This window comes from Leucopleurus acutus, assembly GCF_964270905.1.
Source record: "Leucopleurus acutus genome assembly, chromosome: 1".
In the NCBI taxonomy this organism is placed as follows: Eukaryota; Metazoa; Chordata; class Mammalia; order Artiodactyla; family Delphinidae; genus Leucopleurus; species Leucopleurus acutus.
In genome coordinates this window covers 35,859,969-35,886,621 of record NC_139142.1, presented here as the reverse complement: position 1 = coordinate 35,886,621, position 26,653 = coordinate 35,859,969, and the positions used below count along the sequence as shown (strand labels likewise).

Here is a 26,653-nt window from a genome sequence, read left to right as displayed (position 1 = left end):
TTGTCTTTAGGGCACCATTTCCTTTCCCAAGGTATTGCACCCCAGGCTTGGGATCTGGGTCCGCAGGCTACAGGGAAGAGTTCGGTACGGGAAGCTCATCCTCCCACCCTCTGATTGGCCGGCTCGCATTCCACTCACGCGGCTCGCGTCTCTGATTGGCCTCCATGGCACTCCCCTCGGCCCGCGACTACTTTGTGTGCCTGGGCTGCGCGATCAGGTCCTCCGGCTCAGCTCGCCGTCTGGGCTTGACTGGTCTAGCTCTTCGGCCCACTGCTCTGCATCGCGGGCGCCAGGAATTTCCCGAGTCCGAGCGGTAGGAAGCATCCTAGGGAAAAGCCCCCTCCCCCCCGCCCCATGTTCTCCTTCCCGTACTGAATAAACTTCCGCTTCGGAGGGGCTGTTGCAGCCGTGGGTCGGGGGAGAGGCCAGGCACCGAACTCGGGTCCTCGTGGCGGCGGGGGGTGGGGGGGTGGGTCTTTCTGTCGGGGTGAATGTGGAAGACCAGCTCTCACAAGATAAAACAGGGCTTCGCTAGTCGCATGTGGCTGCGATGCCATTCTATGATCGTGCTGCAAGCTGCAGCGGAGCGGCCAGACCTGGGCTGCAGGGGCTGAGCAGCAGCGATCACTCCTGAAAAGTAGCAAGGAGCCTGCTCCAGATCTCCAATACCAGTGCTCCTTAGGGCCGCGGGCTGAACTGGCACGGGCCAGTCCGTTTCCCGGCGGTAGAGAATACGGCATTCCCCGGAGGTGGCGCTCCCTGGAGTGGAGAGCCCGGCTCCACTCGCGCCCCCTTTAGCCTCCGGCCTTCAGGCGGTAGAGGGCGGCCTACGCTCGTGTCGGAGCCGGCGCCCGCGCGCACATCTGCTGCCCTGCTGGAAGTCTCCGGGTCCCGCTGTAGCCCGCAACTCAGCCGGGCGGTGGATGCTGCGACTACGTTATCAACGGGCGCGGCGAGAAGGGGGCAGGGAGAAGCCCTGGCACATGCCGGGGTCCCCGTAGGTGGCAGCGGCCAGCGCATGCGCACCTTCTCCTAGAAGCCTGGAACGCTGAGGGGCGCGCTCCCCCATTCGCGCGCGCACGCTTGCGCTAGCCGAGGCTTCCCCGCCTGCGCTCGTTGTCAGAGCAGCTCCGGCGCGTGCGCGTGTTATCTCCGGCCGACCGGAGTAGCCGGTTTCCCTCCGCTCCAGGCCCCCGCCCGCCGCCGCCCCCTCCCAGCCCCCGGCCGCCCCGTCCCCTTCCTCTCCTTGCGGAATGGGGCCGGCGTTGCTCGGGGTCGCGCGCCCGGGACCCGGCTCACGCTCGGTCTCGCGCTGTCAGCGACTGCTTGGCTCGCGCCTCCTCGCGCTCTCCCTCAGTCAGTGGCGCCTAAGGCTCCGTTAAGCAGCGGCGGCGGCGGCGGCGGTTCCTGTTTCCGTTTCTTCCTCTCCCTTCAGTAGGGAATAGCATCCTCCACCCAGCCACCCCTCCCACTACCCCAACGCGGGGCAGCTGCGGCTGAGGGCTGTAGCGGCGGCGGCGGCGACTGGGGAACTGCGGAGACCGCCTCTGCTCCCGCCTCGGGTAAGGGGGCGTTTGGGAGCCGGGCCCCGCACGTCTTGGGGTCGGGCTGGGCAAGCGCGGGATCTCAGGAGGCTCTGGGGAGGTGCCTGACGGCCGTCGCTGCTCTTTTTCCCCAGGCAACCCCCGGGCCTGTTGCTGCCACTGCTGCTGCTTATCCAGCGGCTCCGGGGAAAGTGGGGAGGGAGCCCCCGGGACCCTCTGGTGGGTGCCTTTGCGCTGCCCGGGGGGCGCGGGCAGGGGACTAGGGGCGCCTGCCGCCCCGGCCGGGGCGTGTAGCGGCGCGGCGGCTGCCCCCGGCGTCGCGCATCCTTGGTTAGGGAAGGGGCCGAAGCCGAGGAGAGGAGAAGGGATGGGGGCGGGGGTGGGAGGTGTCCCTCTTCTCTCCAATACACCTACCTACCCTTTCGCCAGCAACTCGCTCCATGTTGTTACAGACAGTGGGGAAGAGCATTCCTGTGCGTTAGGGGCTTTCGTGAGTGGTTCTCCGGCTGGAAATCGGGGAGTGGACCCGTGCAAAGATCCGCACCCGGCGAGGGGCCAGTGCCAGGGCAGTGCACGGTGTGAGTGCCGCTGCACCCCCGTTTGATGTGGAAATGACGAGTTTGCGGCTTTAGAGTATCCAAACTTATTTGGGAAGGTTAAGTGAGTCCCTATTTATTAGTTAAAGGTTTGCCCTGCAAGAGTGAGTGGGCTGTCGTGTGCAGCACCTGTTTTTCACTCACAGTGGGGTTTGCAATCCTCAGCCCCACAGAACGTCGGAGATGCAGTGTATTTCTTAAGTTAAATGGCAGTATCATGGTTAAAATTTATCCCTGGTGAGCTTTAGCGTTTTGCTGTATATTACTTTTGATTGAGGCCTTGGATAGAGGCAGGGAGGGGTGTTGTTTCTTCTTCCCATGTTTGAATTAATTTACAGTTGACTTAAGCCAACTAAAGAAAGTGGACCTGGGAAAGCCAGAACCTCCTAAAGAAACCACAAACCTCAAGGGAACGCAGACCAAATTTCGCCAAAGTTTTCTATCAGTTTACAATTAAACTCATCACAAGTAACTGATTGAACTTTGACTTGGCTCTCTTTAGAAACTGCAGGCAAGGTTTAATTATAGTTTCTTTTCCCCCTGTTATTCTTGGGGTTAAGTGCATATTTATTTTTTTTTGATTAAATTTTGTCTTTATGCATACTTCTTTTAAAGGGTGCATCATATAGGAAACATTTTAGGAGAGAAATTTGCAGCACTATAGAGTTATACTGAAGTATAAGCTGTATTCTCTCTTCTTCAAAAATAACTTAAAATTAACCTAAAATCCTATGCTGTATAATAAGGCTGCATACATTGCTAGCCTTGTGAAATATATCATAAAGTGTATATAGAAAGTCTTAATTACTTGATCTATAACTACTACAATAGTAGGGATAGGGTGGGAATTCAAACACTTGAAATTGTGATTTTACAGCTTAATATGTAAAAATGCGGGGAGTTAGAAACGAATAGGATTTAAGGAACATAGAAGGATGGTTTGGAGGCATGAATTTTCTTTTCCTGCTTTATAAACTGAGAATTCTTGAATTGCTGAACAGCTGGAATGAAAGTTGCATAGATTGCAGAAACATGCAAAATGTGTCTTTGATCAAGTAGTGAGTTAACATGAAGAGTATGTTGTGGTTTATTAGGCTAGTGATCAAAATAATTTCCATAAAATATAGCATCATATAGATTGTACTTTAGGATGTTCTTAAATTGAAATAGTCACTTGAAGCTGTTTCCCTACAAGTCGGTTTTATTTGAGACATATGGTATTGAAAAAACAGTACCTCTGATTACATTCTGCAGCGTTTGGTTACAAATTTTAACTAGTTATTTTAAGGAATTGGAGTGTCTTTAAAAGTGGTGAATTTTGAAATTGCTAGTGGCTTGGAAAAACTTGTGTTTCTTACGTGTTTGTTTTTTTAAGAGCAGTTATATCAGTAGGTTGGTCTGGAGGGGGAGCTAGTGCCAAAGCAAAGCATGGCTTAGTATATGTTTGAACTTTTAAAACACCCCAAACTGGATTTTTATGACCAGAAGAAACATAAACTTAATTTTTAGTTAAAAGAATAAGGGAATTTTTATATGGATGTATGTCTGTAGATCGTTATTTGTGGAGTATATATATATATATATATATATATATATATAGTATATTACAAATTAGTTAAAAATTTCTTTCATGATCTGAAATAATGAGAAGTAAATGCATAACGTTTATTGAATTTCTGATTTAAAATCTCTGAAAATATGTCCCTAAACTTAAGGGTATATGATAGTAGTTTCTTAACCTTCTTGTGCATTGCATCAGAAAGGAAGGAGTATATGTTGACCCTTTGTGCATGTTGCATCTTCTTAAATTTTTTCTTTATAATATCTACAGTCCTAAAATTTCAAAAGAGCTTCAAGTAGAGTCTTATAAGAGCAAAGACATCAAGTGTGTAGTAAGCTAGGTATTTATCAAAAGTAGAGATACTTTTAATAAAGAAATGGGTCCCTCAGACATCTGGAGAGCAGGATCCCAAGGTCACTTCTTAACTTCTCTCTCCTGCAGTATAATGCAGTGAGTCCAGACGATCTGTGAAGTTGAACTTGTGCCTTTGAATATGAAGCAGTTATTTTTTGACCTATGGCACTTTATTTAGGTTTCTGAACCGTAATCAGTTAGGTTTTGATTTTACTTCTCACAGGTCACATATTCTTCAAATTCAAGGGTAGAATTGATAGTGTGTATATTAAAATCAATAGAATATTTAGTTTTCTGAGGGCAGTGGTTTGGTTGGTTGTCCTCCATTGCTCTTCATTGTGTAAATAGAATTTCAATGCTGCTAAAATAAAAAATAGATTCTTTGAAAAAAATTAAAATATCTGTAAGATACAGAATAATAAGGTGTTTACTATATTTAAGGGGTTAATGCTATAAATTAATCAGTTTTATAAGACATTCTAGAATATTTTTATATCTTTTTTCATTTCTTTAGTGATTATTTTTGATTTACTATAAAGTGAATTTAGTAAATCTCTTGGTTTAATTAAATGGTGAACGCACCCATTTCATATTATAGCACATTTATAAAAGCAAAAGAAAGTGTTTTCATTTCATAATCATAAGAGTAAATATAAAAATAAACATGTAAATAAGTTTCTTTACTTAAAAATAAAACAAAACTAAGATTCTAAACAACTCTGAAACCAGAAGTATTGCTTTTATAGTAATTTTCTACTCTGCTTCAGTACTGGTCCTATTGGTACTTTTCAGATGAAACATCAACTTCCAGTCTTCTGCAGTCAACTGTAGTATAGTAGGTGTAGGATTTAGAGGACTGCTACAAGATTTCCCTTGTTTCTCCTCTTGATGATTCTCTGGCTTATATTTCTGTACCAAATAGTATATGGTTTTGCAGTTTGAATTGTTATTAAATTATAGTTTGTTATAATGAGAAAAACATGTTTAAAAGTAAGAGATGTTTACAACTGATTTAAAAAAAAAAAACCCTTTTAAAATTCCGAACAGAAGAATGTTATATGGGGATGTGTATGCATTTAAGATATATATATGTATATATATGTGTGTGTGTGTGTGTGTGTGTGTATATATATATATATATATATATATATAAAAACAGATCAGTCTCAAGTCTCAACCTTCCTTTCTCTCTACATTCTACTCTCCTGCCTACATCTCCCCTTCTCCAGCCACCCTCCATCATCCCACAGTTTTCTCCTTGGAATAATTAGGAATTCAACCCAGTAAAATGAATCATATCATTCACTTGGCATAGCTTTTTCTTCCTTGATTAAATGACTTTATATCAATCTGTACAATATTCTAAACATATAGCTTAGACTATACAATACTGTAGATTTTCCTGTTAATGGAGGAAGAGCACATAAGGGCCCAAGGGGTTTATGCCATGTATTTCAATGTAAGAGTTATTCATACTCTTTACAGAAAGTAGAGCTATAGGGTTAACTTCATTTACTTTTTTAAAAAAATACACTTTATTTGCTAAAACCCAATACCACACTGATTTACTACTTTTTAAAAATATCTTTTGTGATAGTTTTTGTGTGAGAAAATGACATGCAAAGGGGAAATGTGTTTTGAATTTTAAGTTTTTTAAAAAATTGACAAATTATATCAATATAAGGCTGGTACAGATGTAGTTCAAACTTGCCTTTGCTGTCGTTCTCTTTTGCACTGGTCTGTAATATAACCTCTTCATTAAAGCACTGGAATAAAACTTTGAAGATCACTACTGAAATGCTCCCTATATTTGTTATATCTTAGAACTTGGGTTTTTTTTTAATTAAACTGATTCAGGGATAAACTGAGTAAACGTGACTTAACATTTATTTTAAGAAGATCAGACTTAGCATTTCTACTTGTCACAGTCTCTATGACTGGTTAGTGTAAATAAAGTTCACATTACAAAATAAATAAAGTGTTGATACTAATCTTAGATTTAGATGTAAATGGGAAATTAAGGTCATGTTTATTTTACAATCTGAGTTATGAGAAGCATTACATTATATGAACTTTAAATGCTGTAACTTTCTGATTATAAATGAACAAAAGTAAAGTGAAAATGGGAGATTGTTATATTTGATTTACCTCAAATATACAACTAAAATGAACCTGTTTTGTGTCTGTAAATATTCATTTAAGACTGTTAATGAACCATGAAAGAGTTTTAAATTTATACTAATTTATGGTTGGTTATTTACATTATATCCCTTAGATGAAATAAATGCCATTTAATATGCCATTAATACCTAGAGCCAGAGTAAATTTGCCTGTAGTAAAAAATGATATTTACAAACCATCAAACTGTAAAGCATACTAACGTTCCATAATCTAGTTTCTAAAATCACTTGTATAATTTTTAAAATATAATTTGTTGTAATATCGTGATAAAGTAGTAAAGGTGGAAAAACATAGTTTGTAGCTTCGGGACAGTCAGTGAAGGGAGCGGGGTTGAGAGAGGGGGTGTACTGGCTGATGAGCCTTATTTGGAGTTAAGGGAGATTTCTTCAGTTTTTTCCTCTCCATCCACTTCCTTCTTCTCCCTGTTTGTTGTCTTTCCTCTCCCAACAGTGGTGGAAAATGTGAGAGTTTACCATCTTTGTAGGGTTTTTGTTTCCTTAGAGTTCATAGAACATTTCCTAGTACAACATTACCTTTTATGTTACAATAAGTTTATTATAATGATTTCATTTTCTTTTACAGCAGTAGGCAAGAGACTTGAAGTTCAGTTGATGTGGGGTTCAATATTATTTATTAAAAATGATTTTGTAACTCTGTATAAAAAGGGGTATGGGCGATTTTGGTTCATTGTTAAGGGTCCTGTATCAGTCACATTATTGTTCTGCCTACTGTTAGTATATGGTAATCCCTTCTTCCAGTTTCTTGGAATGCAGTCTCATGCCTCCTCTGCTATTTCTGTCTTCATCTATGGAGTTTCTGAATACAAGGAATTGTTTTTAGAATATCTCTTCACCTTCTTCGTGTCCCTCATTGCAATAATATAATGTAAAAAAAAAAAACAACGGCCCCAAACAATAAAAACCTGTGTCCATTGAAGAGAACCAGCTCTGAAACTAAAATGGACAGCAGTGTTCTCCATTCATGGCAGTAGTTTTAGCAGATTTAAGCCAGTTATTGTGGAAAGTTCGTAAGGAGAAAGTGTATGTTTGATAATTAGGGCCCTAATCATTAGAGATCTGACTGATTCGATTTCTTTAACACATGGAATTGTACTTATACCTGAAAGAGATGTATTCACTAGAGATTGTTATTTTTTGTGTGTCTTGAGTTTTGTGAATAACTACTTAATTCAGTCAGTTACCAAATGGCAAAAGATTGAAATTTTGAGAAAATCTGTTCTTTAAAATTAGAGCTTAAGCCAGGCTAAATATTTTGTTTTCTTTTTGTAAGTTTCAGATTTTTCTTCCTTATTTATTTATTGTATATGTGTGTGTGTGTGTGTGTATATATATATATATATATATAATTGGAGTAAAATTGCTTTACAATGTTGTGTTAGTTTCTGTTGTACAATGAAGTGAATCAGCTATTTGTATACCTATATCCCCTCCATCTTGAACCTCCTTCCCATCCCCCCCATCCCACCCATATAGGTCATCACAGAGCACTGAGCTGAGCTCCCTGTGCTATACAAGCAGGTTCCCACTAGCTATCTGTTTTACACATGGCAGTGTATTCATGTCAAACCTAATTTCCCAATTCGTCCCACCCTCCCCTTGCCCACCCTGTGTCCACACGTCCGTTCTCTACATCTCTATTCCTGCCCTACAAATAGGTTCATCTGTACCATTTTTCTAGATTCCACGTATATGCGTTAATATATGATATTTGTTTTTCTCTTTCTGACTTACTTCACTCTGTATGACAGACTCTGTAAGTCCATACATATCTCTAAAATGACCCAATTTCGTTTCTTTTTATGGCTGAGTAATATTCCATTGTATATATATGTACCACATCTTCTTTATCCATTCATCTATCATTGGACATTTAAGCTGTCTCCATGTCCCGGCTATTGTAAATAGTGCTGCAGTGAACACTGGGGTGCATGTGTCCTTTTTTTTTCTTTTTTTTTTTTTTGTGGTACGTGGACCTCTCACTGTTGTGGCCTCTCCTGTTGTGGAGCACAGGCTCCGGACGTGCAGGCTTAGCGGCCATGGCTTATGGGCCCAGCTGCTCCGCGGCATGTGGGATCCTCCTGGACCAGGGCATGAACCTGTGTCCCCTGCATCGGCAGGTGGACTCCCAACCACTGCACCACCAGGGAAGCCCCATGTGTCCTTTTGAATTATGGTTTTCTCAGGGTATATACCAAGTAGTGGGATTGCTGGGTCATATGGTTATTCTATTTTTAGGTTTTTAAGGAACCTCCATACTGTTCTCCATAGTGGCTGTATCAATTTACAGTCCCACCAACAATGCAAAAGGGTTCCCTTTTCTCCACATCCTCTCCAGCATTTATTGTTTGTAGATTGTTTGATGATGGTGTGAGGTGATACCTCATTGTTGTTTTGATTTACATTTCTCTAATAATTAGTGAAGTTGAGCATCTTTTCGTATGCATTTTGGCCATCTGTATGTCTTCTTTGGAGAAATGTCTATTTAGGTCTTCCGCCCATTTTTTAATGGGGTTTTTTGTTTTTTTGATATTGAACTGCATGAGCTGTTTGTATATTTTGGAGACTAATCCTTTGTCCGTTGCTTCGTTTGCAAACCTTTTCTCCCATTCTGAGGGTTGTCTTTTTGTCTTGTTTATGATATCCTTTGCTCTGCAAAAGCTTTTAAGTTTCATTAGGTCCCATTTGTTTATTTTTGTTTTTACTTCCATTACTCTAGGAGGTTGGTCAAAAAAGATCTTGCAGTGGTTTATGTCAAAGAGTGTTTTTCCTCTAAGAGATTTATAGTGTCCAGTCTTACATTTAGGTCTTTAATCCATTTTGAGTTTATTTTTGTGTATGGTGTTAGGGAGTGTTCTAATTTCATTCTTTTACATGTAGCTGTCTAGTTTTCCCAGCACCACTTATTGAAGGGGCTGTCTTTTCTCCACTGTATGTTTTTGCCTCCTTTGTCATAAATTAGGTGACCATATGTGCGTGGATTCACCTCTGGGCTTTCTATCCTGTACCACTGATCTATATTTCTGTTTTTGTGCTAGCACCATAATGTGTTGATTACTGTAGCTTTGTAGTATAGTTTGAAGTCGGGAACCCTGATTCCTCCAGCTCCATTTTTCTTTCTCAAGAATGCTTTGGCTATTCAGGGTCTTTTGTGTTTCCATACAAATTGTAAAATTTTTTGTTCTAGATCTGTACAAACTGCCATTGGTAATTTGATGGGGATTGCATTGAACCTGTAGATTGCTTTGGGTAGTATAGTCTTTTTCACAATACTGATTCTTCCAGTCCAAGAACATGGTATATTTCTCCATCTGTTTATGTCATCTTTGATTTCTGATGAAACACATTTCATCAGTGTTTTATAGTTTTCTGAGTACAAGTCTTTTACCTCCTTAGGTAGATTTATTCCTAGGTATTTTATTCTTTTGTTGTGATGATAAATGGGATTGTTTCCTTAATTTCTCCTTCTTATTTTTCATTGTTAGTATATAGGAATGCCAGAGATTTCTGTGCATTAATTTTGTATCCTGCAACCTTAGGAAATTAATTGATTAATTCTGGTAGTTTTCTGGTGGCATCTTTAGGATTTTCTATGTATAGTATCATATCATCTGCAAACAGTGACAGTTTTACTTCTTCTTTCCAATTTGTATTCCTTTTATTTCTTTTTCTTCTCTGATTGCTGTCGCTAGGACTTCCAAAACTATGTTGAGTAAGAGTGGCGAGAGTGGACATCCTTGTCTTGTTCTTGATCTTAGAGGAAGTGCTTTCAGTTTTTCACCATTGAGTATAATGTTTCCTGTGGGTTTGTCATATATGGCCTTTATTATGTTGAGGTAGGTTCCCTCTCTGCCCATTTTCTGGAGAGTTTTTATCATAAATGTGTGTTGAATTTTGTCAAAAGCTTTTTCTGAGTCTATTGAGATGATCATATGGTTTTTATTCCTTAATTTGTTAATATGGTGTTTCACATTGATTGATTTGTGTATACTGATGAATCCTTGCATTCCTGGGATAAATCGCACTTGATCATGGTGTATGATCCTTTTAATATGTTGTCGGATTCTGTTTGCTAGTATTTTGTTCAGGATTTTTGCATCTACGTTCATGAGTGATATTTGTCTATAATTTTCTTTTTTTGTGATATCTTTTTCTGGTTTTGGTATCAGGGTGATGGTGGCTTCGTAGAACGAATTTTGCAGTGTTCCTCCCTCTGCACCTTTTCGGAAGAGTGAGGATAGGTGTTAGCTCTTCTCTAAATGTTTGATAGAATTCGCCTGTGAAGCCATTTGGTCCTGGACTTTTGTTTGTTGGAAGATTTTTAATTACAGTTTTAATTTCATTACTTGTGATAGGTCTTTATATTTTCTAATTCTTCCTGGTTCAGTCTTGGAAAATTGTACCTTTCCAAGAATTTGTACATTTCTTTGTGGTTGTCCATTTTATTGGCATATAGTTGTTTGTAGTAGTCTCTTATAATCCTTTGTATTTCTGCGGTGTCACTTGTGATTTCTCCGTTTTCATGTCTATTTTATTGATTTGCATCCTCTCCCTTTTTTTCTTGATGAGTGTGGCTAAATGTTTATCAGTTTTGTTTATCTTTTCAAAGAACCAACTTTTAGCTTTATTGATCTTTGCCATTGTTTTCTTCATTTCTATTTCATTTATTGCTGCTCTGATCTTTATGATTTCTTTCCTTCTACTGACTTGGGTTTTCTTTGTTCTTCTTTCTCTAGTTGCTTTAGGTGTAAGGTTAGATTGTTTATTTGAGATATTTCTTGTTTCTTGAGGTGAGATTGAATTGCCATAAACTTCCCTCTTAGAACTGCTTTTGCTGTGTCCCATAGGTTTTGGGTCATTGTGTTTTCATTGTCGTTTGTTTTTATGTATTGTTTTATTTCTTCTTTGATTTCTTCAGTGATCTCTTCGTTATTTAATAGTGCACTATTTAGCCTCCATGTATTTGTGTTTTTTACAGTTTTTTTTTTCCTGTAATTGATTTCCAGTCTTATAGCATTGTGTTCAGAAAAGGTGCTTGATATGATTTCAATTTTCTTAAATTTTCTGAGGCTTGATTTGTGACCCAAGATGTGATCTATCCTGGAGAATGTTCCATGTGCACTTGAGAAGAAAGTGTATTCTGCCACTTTTGGGTGGAATGTCCTATAAATATTAAATCTATCTGGTTTGTTATTTCATTTAAAGCTTGTGTTTCCTTATTTATTTTCTGTTTGGATGATCTGTCCATTGGTGTAAGCGGAGTATTAAAGTCCCCTACTATTATTGTGTTTCTGTTGATTTCCCCTTTTATGGCTGTTAGCATTTGCCTTATGTATCGAGGTACTTCTTTGTTGGGTGCATAAATATTTATAATTGTTACGTCTTCTTGGATTGATTCCTTGATCATTATGCAGTGTCCTTCCTTATCTCTTGTAACAGTCTTTATTTTAAAGTCTATTTTATCTGATACGAGTAAAAGAAAGCTACTCCAGCTTTCTTTTGATTTCCATTTGCATGGAATATCGTTCTCCATCCCTTCACTTTCATTCTGTATGTGTTCCTACGTCTGAAGTGGGTCTCTTGTAGACAGCATGTATATGGGTCTTGGTTTTGTATCCATTCAGCCAGTCTGTGTCTTTTGGTTGGATCATTTAATCCATTTACATTCAAGGTTATTATTGATATGTATATTCTTATTACCATTTTTTAAATTGTTTTGGGTTTGTTTTTGTGGGTCTTTTTCTTCTCTTGTGTTTCCTGCGTAAAGAAGTTTCTTTAGCATTTGCTGTAAAGCTGGTTTGGTGGTGCTGAATTCTCTCTGCTTTTGGTTGTCTGTAAAGCTTTTGATTTCTCTGTTGAATCTGAATGAGATCCTTGCTGGGTATAGTAATCTTGCTTGTGGGTTTTTCTCTTTCATCACATTAAGTATATCCTCCCACTCACTTCTGGCCTGCAAAGTTTTTGCTGAAAAATCAGCTGATCACCCTATGGGGATTCCTTTCTATGTTATTTTTTGCTTTTCCCTTGCTGCTTTTAATATTTTTTGTTTGAACTTAATTTTTCTTAGTTTGATTAATATGTGTCTTGGTGTGTTTCTCCTGGGGTTTATCCTGTGTGGGACTCTCTGCGTTTCCTGGACTTGGGTGACTGTTTCCTTTCTCATGTTAGGGGAAGTTTTCCACTATAATCTCTTCAAATATTTTCTCAGATCCTTTCTTTTTCTCTTTTTCTGGGACCCGTATAATTTGAATGTTGGTGCATTTAGTGTTGTCTCAGAGGTCTCTAATATTGTCTTCAATTCTTTTCATTCTTATTTCTTTATTCTGCTCCTCAGCAGTTATTTCCACCATTCTGTCTTCCAGCTCACTTACTCGTTTTCTGCCTCAGTTATTCTGTTATTGATTCCTTCTCGTGTATTTTTCATTTCTGTTACTATGCTGTTCATCTCTGTTTGTTTGTTCTTTAGTTCTTCTAGATCTTTGTAAACATTTCTTGTATTTTCTCAATCTGTGCCTCCATTCTATTTCTGAGATTCTGGATCATCTTTACTATCATTACTCTGAATTCTTTTTCAGGTAGATTGCCTATTTCCTCTTCACTTATTTGGTCTTGTAGGTTTTTACCTTGCTCCTTTATTTTGCTGTCTCTCTTTTTTTTTTTTTTTTTTTGGTGGGTGGGTTTATGTTCCTGTCTTACTGGTTGTTTGGCCTGAGGCTTCCAGCACTGGAGTTCATAGGCTGTTTGGTGGAACTGGGTCTTGGTGCTGAGGTGAGGACCTCTGGGAGACCTCACTCCTATGACTATTCCCTGGTGTCTGAGGTTCTCTGTTAGTCCAGTGCTTCAGACTCGGAGCTCCCATCACAGGAGCTCCAGCCTGACCCCTGGCTCATGAACCAAGATCCCACAAGCCGTGTGGGGTGGCAAGGAAAGAAAAAAAAAGAAGAAAGGAAAGAAGAAAAAGGAGCAGAACAATAACAAAGAGTAAAAAATAAAATAAGGTTAGAAAAGTAGCGGATATGTTAGAAAGAATAAAAAGTAAAAATACAGATGAAACAACAACTGGAAGTTTTTTTATTTTTTTTGTCATAATGAGATATTTATTGGGACTCATACAAAAAGGACTAGCTCAAGAAGGAACGTGGCAGAATTACAAAATTATGAAATCCACAGTCCAGGAAAACCTGGACCAAGGAAGCACTCTTTAAAAATCTTGAGTATGGTAATACTTTGTATAGCACATAATAAATTTACAGAATTTAATATTTGAGGATCGTAGTAGAAACAATGTTCTGTTTTCTTTTTTAAACGGCACAGTTGCACAGTTAATACTTTGTGTGAGACACACAAAACTGTTAACAAAGTTGAAATATATCTAATCGAATTCTGGAACAGATGGAGTATCTGAGCATCCATATCCCTGAGATCAAGGCAAAAGCTTTAAACAGAGCCATAATAGTAAAAAAGAGGAGAAAAAAAAAGCCCGAAAAGGCCTTGGCTGTGGGTCGTGGGGCTTAGGCGGGGGTGAGGTTTAGGCGTGGGTGGGGCCTATGCTTAGGACCCACAGGGCCCGAAAAGGCTCTGGGGGTTGTGAGGGTTGGGGCTTAGGCTCAAGGCAGCAGGAGGGGCCTAGGAGTGCCTTTGGCCTTGGAGGGTGGAGGACCAGGTCCAGGGCCCCAGCAGCTCACTGGGCCCAAGTGGGTGGGGAAATGCTAGGTGTTTTTCCACCTGATTCTCCAATCTGGAGGGCACCCCCCCGTTGGCCTCTCTTCTTCTTCCCCCCCTCCCTCCCTCCTATGCCCCTAAGACCCATGTAGCTGGAGGGGTCCCGAAAGGCAGGGGACCAGACCCAGAAGCCCAACAGGCTACCTGGGGCCGAGTGGGTGGGGGAAACGCCTGCAGCACTTCCCCTGATCCCCCGGCCCTGGAGGGTCCCACTGTCCGCCTCTCCTACTCTTCCCCCTTCCTCCCTCCCACCCATGCCCCTAGAACCCATGAGGCCGGAGGGGGCCCCAGAGAATGGAGGGGACAAGGCCCTGGAGCCCAGCAGGCTTCCTGGGGCCCGAGTGGGCAGGGGAAATGCCGTCTGCACCTCCCCAGATCCTCCGATCCCGGAGGGCCCCTCCCTAATCCGTCTCTCCTCTTCTTCCCTTGCCTCCCTCCTACACCCCTAGGACCAACGTGGCCCAGAGGGGGACCTTGGAGGGTGGAGGACCTGGCCTGGGAGCCCCACAGGCTTCCTGGGAATGATTGGGCAGGAGAAATGATAGGCACGCTCACCCTGATCCTCCAAGCCGCTGAGGGTCCTTCTAGGTGTTAGAACCCCTCCCCACTCCCAGCCACCCCTCAGGGGCACGGGTCCTGTCCGGCCTACACTTCTCCTCCCCCCTCAGTCCCCCCATGTCCTACCTGGTTGCTTGGGGGTTTGTCCCATCTCCTTGAGCGTTGAGGTCCCCCACCAGCGTCTGGCAGGTGCCCTAGTTGTGGGGAGAGGCGAACTGTGAGTCCTCCTCTGCTGCCATCTTGACTGTAACCCCCTTTCTTTCTCTTTTAGAAAGTTTAGTGAAACTCTAAGGTTTAGGAGGGTGGTAATTGAAGCTCTTGGGCCAAAAGGTCTTTCCTTAGCATTGGTAAAATGAGGCTCAGCCATGAGAAATGTAGGTTTACTGAGTAATTCTGACTGCTTCCTCTGACGTGATTACAGACATCTGGGCCTTCACTAATTAAAACTTTATTTTTAAGGTCCAAACAGTAGAAGTATCAGCTTGATGCTTATAGGTTTAAAGCATTCATAGAATGAGTGATGTAATGTTATTTTTAATTTGTAAGTAAATGAAGACTATGCTCATTGTGCTGAGTAGGCTTGAAGAGATGTATACCTAATAAGGATGTACAAACAATAAACTAAAGAAACTTGCTAATATGCAGTTAGGAATGGTTCCTCTTAATGAAAGGACTTTATAATGGCACAAATTATAATGATGAAAATGAAATCACGAAAGAATTCTGTTCTGGAGCAGTTTGTCAGATAACAGATAAAAGAGCACATCCTCTATTCTATAACTGTCTACAGAGGTTCACTTAGAGCCATGCAGAATCCTACCTAAAAGGAAATAGTGATCAATAACTAAAGTATTTTCACAAGAATCGTGCACATTTCTTCTGTGTATATTTGCATAGTACCTGTCACTTTCTCTTTCCATGGCAAATGTAAGGTTAGAAAGTAAGGTACCTAACTTTTGGAAATTCTGAAGGGAAAGGATCTGAAGTTTGGAAAAAAGGCTGTTTTCTTTGTGTTTTAGTGATGCTTTTTGACATAAAATTTTTTGAGAGCTCCACAGATGTAAAGCTAAAATCTGAGTTATTTCATAGTAATTTTTTGGATAGCTTTATTGAAGTATAATTTATATACCATAAAATTCATAAGTTTTTGTAAATATATACAGCTGTACAACAGTTATCACAATCCAATTTTAGAACACTTTCACCTTCCAGAAAGCTCCCTTTTGCCCATTTGCCCAACCCGTGTTCCTACCCCCAGCTCCAGGCAACCCCTCGTCTGTATTTTGTCTCTATAGTTTCGCTGTTTCTAGAAATTTGACGTTAATGGAATCATACAATATGTAATCTTTTGTGTCTGGCTCTTTTCACTTAGTATAGCCCTGTTTAGTAATTTGAAAGAATGGATAAAGTAGAGAAGGTTTGAACTTGGAATCAGGAGACTTGGATACTAGTATTGGTTCTGCCACCCAGATGTGTAAATTGGGTAGGCCATTTGTCCTCTCTGGGCCTCTGCTTCTTTCTCCATAAAATGTTTTATTTTGATTTTCTTCTATTCCAGTTTTCACACCTGGGTACACATTCACTGACCTTTCCCTAGAATGTACCTTAACTCTTCCCCTTAAGTGTAAGCACTTTATGTCAACATATGTTTTTTCTGAATCAAAAACAAGGCTTATGGTTGAAGAGATGACTCAGCAATGGCAAATTTGAGATTGCCTTGAAAAATCAAGATGGCTGATTAAACTTTTTCTTGGGCATTTCTTAGTTCATGTGTACAACTTTGAGAATAGCGGTAGTCTTAAATGCTGAGTTAATAATTAAGACTTTTGAAGAGAATAAAGGCAGAGTTGAATAATTGTCAGAGGTAGAGCTTTAGTGATCGAAGCTTCTTATGAACATAGGAAAAAATTATGCTTTTTAGTTATTTCTTTTGTTTTAGAAGTAGAAGGTGGGGTGGAGCAACTTTAGTTATGTTTGAGCCAAGTTGGACTCAAGGCAGCCAAGTGGGATTAGAGTGTTTTTCAAAGAAGAACCGAAGGAAGTGTATGGCTACTGTTGGGAAGATAGTCCTAGGGCTCATCTGGAGGCAAAGCTGACAGATAATATTCAGGTGACAAATTAGGAAAAAAATATGTATACAGGGAATTAAAAAATATGTTTGTGCATGTGTTTATGTACGTGTAGCAGGTATAGACAACCTGACTGAGTAGCTGGTATCAGGTATATTCCAAGGGGGTAATGTGCATTTTCAGTATAGTATAATAAAAGATAGGGCATTGAATAACAACTTAGCTAAATTAAAAAATAAGAGTACTGTGACTACTTTCAAATATTCAATAATTTTGACTCTTAGAAACTATCAGAGCTTCTTATATCATCTATAAGTAGTAGGAAGTATGGCTATAAAATGATTGAACTTTTATTTTTACCCAACATACTAGAACGTGAGTGGTAACCCACAGAGCAAGCACTGTGAAGGAGGGGAATGTAGCTATAAATATATTCTACTGATGGTGTCATTAGAGCAGCATAAGAAAATTTGTTTCATGCTTTATAGTCACACTTTTTGCTCAGAATGGTATTTTTAATAAGTACCATAAGTCATCTAATTATCACCAAAAATATCCCCAAAGCAAACCTATATTAAATGAATGAAGATTTGTCACTTTTGACAGTATTATGAAGATTGTGTTAAGACTGATAAGGAGTGCCAAAAGTTGAATCCCAAAGCTTTTTATGCAATGGCAGCATTCTAGGAATAAGTAATAAAGCTTTCTAAGGTGACTGTTTTTATGGCAACAATATTCTTTTGAATATATGCTATACCGTATACTTTAAATGTCCTACTGAAGTTGTACTACATATAAAATACCTAAATATGAATTATGTAATTGGAAAAATTTCAGTGTAAAGGAAAGAGACACTTCTTTCTATAACTTCTGAAGCTCCAAAATATTAAAGATGACCATCATTCATATCTTCCCAGGTAATTTTAATTTTTAATAATAATAAGTGAGCAACTGTCAGAAGGTATAGCCATTTCTAGGTTTAGAATTCTTGTTCTTTATGTAGTTCTCTCAAATACTTGTCCTTAAGAAAATAGATTTCTTGAGTAATGAAATACTAATTTGATATTTAAGCAAAGCATCAGAGCAAGACTAGAACCGCATTAAAGCAGTTAAAATGATTAATTTAAAAGTTTTAGAAAACTTTTAAAGGGTGCTCCAAAATACTTACTTATATTTGTTAACAATTCTTTTCTGCTTGACTTCCTACAGGGGCTGTTTCAGCCCTTTTCTACCTCTTTCCTAGCCCCCAACAGCATACTGCTCTCAGACTTTGCAGGTTATTTCACTTACTTTTTTTTTTTTTTTTTTGAAAAGTGTAAGAAGGTTAAGACCATCAAACAGAGGCTTCCTCAGCTTTGCTTTTCTTTATCTGTAAATTGTGCAGTTTCCCCTCCTCTGTACCATTTGGTGTCAGGGATGTGTCCGTTAGGCTTTCATGACTACTTCATGACTACTTTTTATCCCTGCTACCCTTTAGAATATAAGGTTCATTAGTTCACTCCTTTATCATTTTAATTTCAGTCTCCCCTAACAACATCTTTACTGGCCTAAAAAACAAAAAAGCAAACCCCAAACCACCTTTCCTTATTCTTTCTGTCACATCCTGCCCTTCCCATCCCCGGCCTTTTTTGGTATTACCCACAGCCCAAAGAAAGAGCAATATGCCTATTTCAATTTTTCTACCTTCTTTTTCAGTAAATTCATTCTCTCTGTTGTTACCAGTGACCTTCTGAACTGCCCAATGGAGACTTTTTTAGTATTAGTTTTTGCTTTTTAATTCTTCAGATTTGACACTGTGAATCCCTTTTCCTCCTTGCTTTTCCTTATAACTTTGTAGTCCTCCTGGTTCTCCTATATATTCTAGCAACTTTTCTTTTCATTTACAAGGTCAACTTCTTCATTAAGTATTTGCCTTATACATTTTTCTTAATCTAGACTTTTTTCCTTGTAATGTTATCTTCAGTGAGTACCTCTTTCAGACAGCTCCCACCCATGTAGTAAATGTTGAACTTCAGTTTCCAGCTTGAGAGCTCCACTTGTTTGTTATTCAGTCAAGCTCAATGTGCTCATTTTCTTTCATCTAAAATGTATTATTCTTTCTAACTTTCCTTCCTTTATTGTTGGCTTATCCCTTCCATTTTCCAAACTTGAATTCGAAGTTATCTTTGAATTCCCAATCAGATCCATTCAGTTGTCAAGCTGTGAATACTATAGTGTTTCTCTACTTTATCAACTCTTTTCTATTTCCTCTTTTTTTTTTAACCACAGAAGTTTAGGTTCTCATTACTGCTAACATATAAATAATTATAATTTTGTAATTGCTATAATAGAGGGAGAGGAGGAAGAGGCAGTTCTACTAGGATGTGATAGGTGGGGAAGGCTGTATTGAAAGGAAGTGACATTTAAGCTTAGCATCAAAGAATAAGTAGGGACGTTCCAAGCAGGCAAACTGAAGAAAGACTTGCTAGAAGTTTATCATATGTTGTCAACTCATAAGACTTTTGCTTTAATCCTTACTGCATGTGGGTGTTTTTCCTATTGGCATGTGCTGTTGCTTTTCTTCAGATATTGGAACAATCTAAAACCAGAGTGACACAAAATAACATGTATCTGTATTACCTCACTTTGAGTGAGTAGAGTGGTAAAAATGTGAAGGGGTGAAAAGTGAGCACCATTTGCATTGAAGACTTAAAACCTAAAGATTAAAATTTACATTAAAGGCTGTCTTTAATGTTCCTGACACTTGGAATGTAAATCTTTAATGGGTAGCTATTTTCAGTCTACTGTTGACCCTTGAACAACTCAGGTTGGAACTGTCCAGGTCCACTTATACCTGTATATTTTTCAGTAGTAAATGCTACAGTACTATAAGGTCTGTGGTTGATTGAATCTGTGAATGTGGAGGAACCGCAGATATGGAGGGCTGACTATAAATTATACTTGGATTAACCCATGCATGTCATTCAAGGGTCAGCTGTACTTATATATGGCTTTATCTTTTTAAAATTTTAAATAATTAATTTAGTTTTGGCTGCATTGGGTCCTCGTTGCTGCGCACGGGCTTTCTCTAGTTATGGCGAACGGGGGCTACTCTTTGTTGCGGTACGTGGACTTCTCATTGCAGTGGCTTCTCGCGTTGCAGAGCACAGGCTCCAGGCATGCTGGCTCAGTAGTTGTGGCTCGTGGGCTCTAGAGCACAGGCTTAGTAGTTGTGGCACATGGGCTTAGTTGCTCCATGGCATGTGGGATCTTCCCAGACCAGGGCCTGAACCTGTGTCCTCTGCAGTGGCAGGTGGATTCTTAACCACTGCTCCACCAGGGAAGTTCTGGCTTTATATTTTATTTTTGCCTCTTTCCACACATGTTTGATTGCCCTACAGTAGGGCTTGGTAATATCTCTATATTAATAGCCACTAATACTAAAAGTAAATTAACTGAAGGCCACAGCAAGTAAAGAGATGATTTACTATTTCTGTTCCCTTAGGGAAACAAAATGTTTTGTTCTTTTCAAATGGGAAGGATTAAAAACAACAACAATTCTAAAATGGTTAAAACAAGATGACTTTCTGGCTTTGTTAAGTAGGAAGAACTGAGGTGGAGCAGTCCAGGAACAACCAGATCCAGAAATTTAAATGATGTCTTCAGGATCCTCTCCATTTCCTGACTTTAATTCTTTCTTTGTGTTGGTCTTATTATCTTCTTATGTTAGAAGGCTTCTTTCATAGCAGAGATGTGTGGACTCAGACCACTGAGAACTTAAGTTTCTGAAGGAAGGCCTCTAATGGGGCCCATCCTTGGGTTAATCACTGTGGAGAATTGTCATTGGCATTGTCATCAGAACCACATAAAATGGGGGAGGATTAGTTCCCCAAAGGATGGGAATACTATAAACCAGAGGAATGGGAGAAGGAATGTGAAGTAGGCAAAAACCATCTATAGCCATTGGAGAGGAGGAGGAAAGGAAGGGAGTACGAGACACAGGGAAAGAGAAATGCATACATAGGAGAGGGAAGCAGGGAAAGGGAAAGGAACTAGTATTAGTTGAGAATCTACTATGTGGTAAGCCTTGGGTTAAGCATTTTACATTTTATCTCCACACCTCAGTGGAGGCAGCTATATTATCTCCAGAGGATAACCATTTCTAGAATAGTCGTTTTAAAAAACCTTTTCTTTCTTTTTTATTCTTTTCTTCATTTGGCATATTTCCTGTATTTTTCCATGTGTTAAAAAGTAGAAGTCTTAAAAAAGTTACATGCACTAAAACTCACACTGTGATAATACAGTTCTTTGGGTTTTGATAAATGCATAGAATATGTATCCACCACAAGAGCTCCTGTTGCCCCTTTGTAGTTAGCCTCTTCCCTCTGTCTCCAACCCCGTAGTGAACACTGATGTGTTCTTTATGGTCAGTGTTTTGCTTTTTTCAGAATGTCATATAGATGGAATCACAGTTATGTAGACTTTTGAGTCAGCCTCTTTCACTTAGGAAATGTTTTTGAGATTGATTCATGTTGTTGCATGTATTAATAGTTCCTTTTCATTGCTAAGTATGGATGTACATTGTTTATCCCTTCATCTGTTGAGAGATGTTTGGGTTGTTTCTCATTTTTGGCAATTATGAATAAAGCTTCTATAAACATTTGAGAATAACTTTTTGTATGAACGTAAGTCTTCATTTCACTTGGATAAATACCTAGGAGCGGGATTGCCGAATCATATGGTAAGTGTATGTTTAATTTTACGAGAGACTGCCAAACTATTTTCCAAAGTGACAGTACTGTTTTGTATTCCCAACAACAACGTACGTGAGTTCCAGTTGATCTTCATCCTAGCACTTAGTATTGTCAGTTTTTTTTTTTTTTTAGCCCTTTTAGGAGAATTTTATCATTGTGGTTTTAATTTACATTTTCCTAATGACTCATGATACTGAGTATATTTTCTTGTGCTTTAAAATACATTTCTTTAACACTCTGAGGGTGTGTATTTAAAAAATGATTGCATTTTTTTCCTGAACAGTACAGTAAATGGCCTTGACAAGGCCTTTGACAAGCATTTGGGTTATAGCTGCGACATCGCGCAATCCAGAGGACACCATTCATACTAAAAAAAAAAGTGCTCTGTGGAGTTGTGCAATGCAACAGTCCTGGCTATATGTTTATAGCCATCATCTAGGATTATCAGTGACTAGGTTCCACGGAAGATTTGAGTACTATCAAATGATGCATTTAAAAATCATTCTTCATTGTTTCCCTGAAATGAAATTTTGTCCAGGAGCAGGTTCTGAAGAAATGCCCTACAGGAAATATGTCTGATGGATCAGACGTAGGAGACAGAAAGTCCTGTTTCAAATACTCTGCTCCTCCATTTACTGCCTGAGTGACCTTGGGCATCGTATCTAGCTTCTCTGAAGCCATTTCTTTATCACCAAAACAGTGTTGATAATATCTCCCTTTTGTAGATGATGTGGTAAGAATTATCAATAATGCATGTAAAACACCTGACACCGAGTGGACCTCCTCAAGTTGCAGCGGCTTTTACTTCTATTTCTTACCACTGCTTATGCTGATTACCCAAAAGGCATATCCAACAAATGTTTAGGGTACCAACAAAGCAAAGGAAAAATAATTTGAAAAAAAATTAAAAGCACTTAATATTAAAAAAAATTTTGGAAGTAGTAATTGGGAAAAAAAAGAATTTATTGGAATAATTTAATCTTAGTTTAGAATTTCGTAGGGAGGAGGTAGAGGATTATATTACTATATTTTCTGTACTTGGAGCCTCTAAAGGTCTTAATTTGGTCCCACCACTGCCACTGTCACCGCTGCCACCTCTGTATCATGCCTGTATTAAAGAAAGATTCTTTGAAATATATTTAACTGTTTATGGACTTAGAAATACACTTTGCTTGTTTGAGACAAGAAGATATGTGAATGAATACTAGTTGACATCATTAGTTCTGTCCAGTGAAGTGAGAATATTTGAGATCCCAGATAATTTTATAAGATATTTCTAAACTTTGTAATTTCTTCTTGTGAGTCTATGGTAGCTACAGTAAAATCCTTAAAACAGCAAGGCAGGGGAACCAGGGAGATTATATTAGATCTGCTCTATGGATACGAAGAGAGAGGTTTACCAAACAATGGAGTGGGTATGAAGAGGCGTTTGGGTTGAGCTTCTGGACCTGGGAAGTAACTTAAAAGTCTTAACTGTAGAAGAGTTATAGTGTGGTTTTGTTTTTTGGTTTGGTTTTAAACTATCTCTCTACCTTGGTGTTTTCTGTTTGTTAAACAAGTTGGTTTCTACTTCTGTATAGTAAGGAGGTTTTACAACTTTGAGTCAAATTATTTTGGCTTACACTTTTGTTACTTCTCAAGTGAGTTTTTTTGATAGCAATATGAGGAGGAGAAAGAAATAGCCTAAGAAATAGAATTAAAGATCCTTCTCCTCTTTCTCCATTTCTTCTCTCTCAGGTAAGTAATATTTCATTCCAGTCATTTTGTAGCTTAGATTAGAGAAGGAAGATTTGCATTCACATCTCCTATTTCATCTGTCTTTTCTTGCCTTTGATCTACTATGTCAGATTGTCTTTTTCTCAAGTTAACAAAACCTAGCTATTTAGTGAGCACGAGATAGTGCTAGTTGCTGAAAGACTAAGTTTCTGAGGTTCTTTTACAGATAGGTTTATAACCTTGTGAAGAAGTTCTGATAAATGGTAAGTGGAAGTATGTGATACTTCCCAAAGTTTTATTTAAAGGGAGAGGTGTACCTTTATCTTCTTCTCTGCAGCTTCCAACTTAGACCATGAGGATGGACTGTACTTTAGGGATGGTGGACTGGAGAGTGGAAGGATACCGTATGTTGATGACATGGTAGAACAGCCCTAGATTGCCTTTTTTTCAGATTATTTTATGTCAGAGAGAAATAAACTTTTGGTTTATTTAAGGTGCAGTTAATTTGTTTTGTTTTGTTTTGTTACTTATAGTTGAATCTACTACCCACCCCCACCTCTATCCTAAGGCACCTCCCATTCTCCTGCTTCCTGGTCTGTGGTTGAACTCTTGGTACCATTTCACTTTCCCACTTCTTAAATCCCGAAAGTCTCTACTTCCAACATTTTCAGCTATATTTTTTCACAGACACAGAATTACAATTAGAAGCAGTTGTAAATGCTAGATATATGGTTTCTGACATTTTAATTACTTATAAAGAAAATTTTTAGTCTGGAATATAAAAGAATTTATGTGTAGTTGCTGGTATTTTATTTTCTATTGAAAGAGATATAATTTCCAAAAAATAATGTGTAGCCATTAAGTACCACCACCACCTCCTCTCCCCTGTCCCCCAGTGGTGGTAGACATAGATTAGTTTGGTTAATTAGCCACCACCAACTCCTCCAGTGATTATGTCTAAATCACTAATACCCTCAATTCTTACCTGCCTCTTTTGGAGAACTCATCCTACCCCTACTCTAGTCACATGGTCCAAATGGAAGTTTATTATCTCATAGTTTATGGATGGTTATGTGAGATGAGCAAATACTAGCTCTGTTCTTGGTTTTTGGAATTGCACCTAGCAGGGAAAGAGGCTGTAAGGATCTGGAAAAGCTGGTTTAGGAGAATCATACTAATACTTAGAAGCAGAAATAGAGATGGAAGGAAACAATCCAGTCTTTTTCTCAGAAAATGGATAGTGTACATCATCTGGGCTAATTAGAATTTCTTTTCTAGTAACTTCTGATAATTTGCAACTGAGATATAATTTCAAGTCAGACTGTGTTGGGCACTTGAACTGGAGGGTCAAGTCAAGGTACAGAAGTTTCTTTAAAACTATATTCCTAAATATAAATAAATATATATGTATATGTATTATTGGCTGCATTGGGTCTTCACTGCTGCGTGTGGGCTTTTCTCTAGTTGTGGCAAGCGGGGGCTACTTTTTGTTGCAGTGCACAGTCTTCTCATTGTGGTGGCTTCTCTTGTTGCGGAGCATGGGCTCTAGGTGCATGGGCTTCAGTAGTTGCAGCACGTGGGCTCAGTAGTTGCGGCACGTGGGCCCTAGAGCACGCGGGCTTCAGTAGTTGCAGCACATGGGCTCAGCAGTTGTGGCTCGTGGGCTCTAGAATGCAGGCTCAGTAGTTGTGGTGCATGGGCTTAGTTGCTTCGCGGCATGTGGGATCTTCCGGACCAGGGATTGAACCCACATCCCCTGCATTGGCAGGCAGATTCTTAACCACTGCGCCACCAGGGATGTCCTAAATAAATATATTTTAAAAAAATTTAAAAGGATGATAGAAGCTATATTCTTTGTCATTTTGAAGAAAGTTCCTGCCTAATACAAAATTTGTGCCATCTCAGTTATTCAAGCAAATTACTTATTCGATAAACTATAATGTTTCATGGAGAAGAAAAGAAACTACAAGTTTTTCTTTATGGATGCAGAGAATTTTTAAAGGAAAAAAGCCCATGTCCCCCTAAACATTAGCAATAATAAAATGTGCACAGAAACCTCCTAGTGCTAAGAAACCATCATTTAAGTACTGTGCCCTCTAGTCCTTTTCTTGGACCTCTTTATAAAGAGAAAATGATCTTGTTTTTATTTTAGGGATACTGTATAGGAAAGTTATGAACCAGTGACTATACTGGTCCTTTGAAGTGTGGGATGGTAAATAGTAGGATCTGATCAGAGCTTAAAACATTTACTTTTCTATCCCTACTATTGAAAATAATATTGTCTTTTGTAATTCATTTAATATTTATGTCTCTTTTCCTTTTTTTTGGCCGTGAGGCTTGTGGGATCTTAGTTCCCCAACCAGGGATCAAACCCATGCCCCCTGTAATGGAAGCACAAAGTCTTAACCACTGGACCACTGGACCGCCAGGGAAGTTCCCTATGTCTCTTTTATAATGCAAAAAGTATCGGGTTGGCCACAATATCCGTTTGGTTTTTTTCCGTAAGATGGCTCTAGTAGTGCTTAGTTGTCTTTAACTTCATTCGAAGTAGTTTTATTATATTGTCTTGTGACAGCTGTCATATCAGTGTGCATTTTAAAAAAAACTTATCAAAATTGGTGAATTTTTGTGTAGCCATTTTAATATTGAAGATGGAAGAAAAAAAGCAACATTTTCAGCATATTATGCTTTATTACTTCAAGAAAGGTAAAAACACAACTGAAACGCAAAAAAAGATTTGTGAAATGTATGGAGAAGGTGCTGTGACTCATTGAACGCGTCAGAAGTGGTTTGCGAAGTTTCGTGCTGGAGACCTCTTGCTGGATGATGCTTCACGGTTGGGTAGACTGGTTGAAGTTGATAGCGATCAAATCGAGACATTAATTGAGAACAATCAACGTTATACCACGTGGGAGATAGCCGACGTACTCAAAATATCCAAATCAAGGACTGAAAATCATTTGCACCAGCTTGGCTATGTGAATCTCTTTGATGTTTGCGTTCCACATAAGTTAAGCGGAAAAAACCTTCTTGACCATATTTCCACATGCGATTCTCTACTGAAACATAATGAAATGTTCCGTTTTTAAAACAAATTGTATCGGGTGCTGAAAAGTGGATACTGCACAATAATGTGAAATGGAAGAAGAGATCATGGAGAAAGCGAAATGAACCACCGCCAACCACACCAAAGGCAGGTCTTCATCCAGAGAAGGTGATGTTGTGTATATGGTGGAATTGGAAGGGAGTCCTCTATTATGAGCTTATTCCAGAAAACCAAACAATTAATTCCAAAAAGTACTGCTCCCAGTTAGACCAACTGCAAGCAGCACTTGAGGAAAAGCATCCGGAATTAGTCAACAGAAAACGCATAATCTTCCATCAGGATAATGCAAGACCGCATGTTTCTTTGATAGCCAGGCAAAAACTGTTAGAGCTTGGCTGGGAAGCTCTGATTCATTTGCTGTATTCACCAGACATTGCACCTTCGGATTTCGATTTATTTCGGTCTTTGCAAAATTCTTTTGATGGAAAAAGTTTCAGTTCCCTGGAAAACTGTAAAAGGCACCTGGAACAACTCTTTGCTCAAAAAGATAAAAAGT

General features: G+C 39.4%; 1 protein-coding gene across 1 annotated transcript in view; it reads left to right on the top strand.

Moving 5' to 3' along the window:
- The first annotated feature begins 1,324 nt into the window (after positions 1–1,324).
- Positions 1,325–26,653, top strand: part of FUT8 (fucosyltransferase 8) — a 320,447-nt gene continuing 295,118 nt past the window's right edge. Inside the window, exon 1 of the mRNA XM_082833611.1 lies at positions 1,325–1,562. The gene's annotated coding sequence lies outside the window, so the exon portion shown is untranslated. The remainder of the gene's footprint in view (positions 1,563–26,653) is intronic.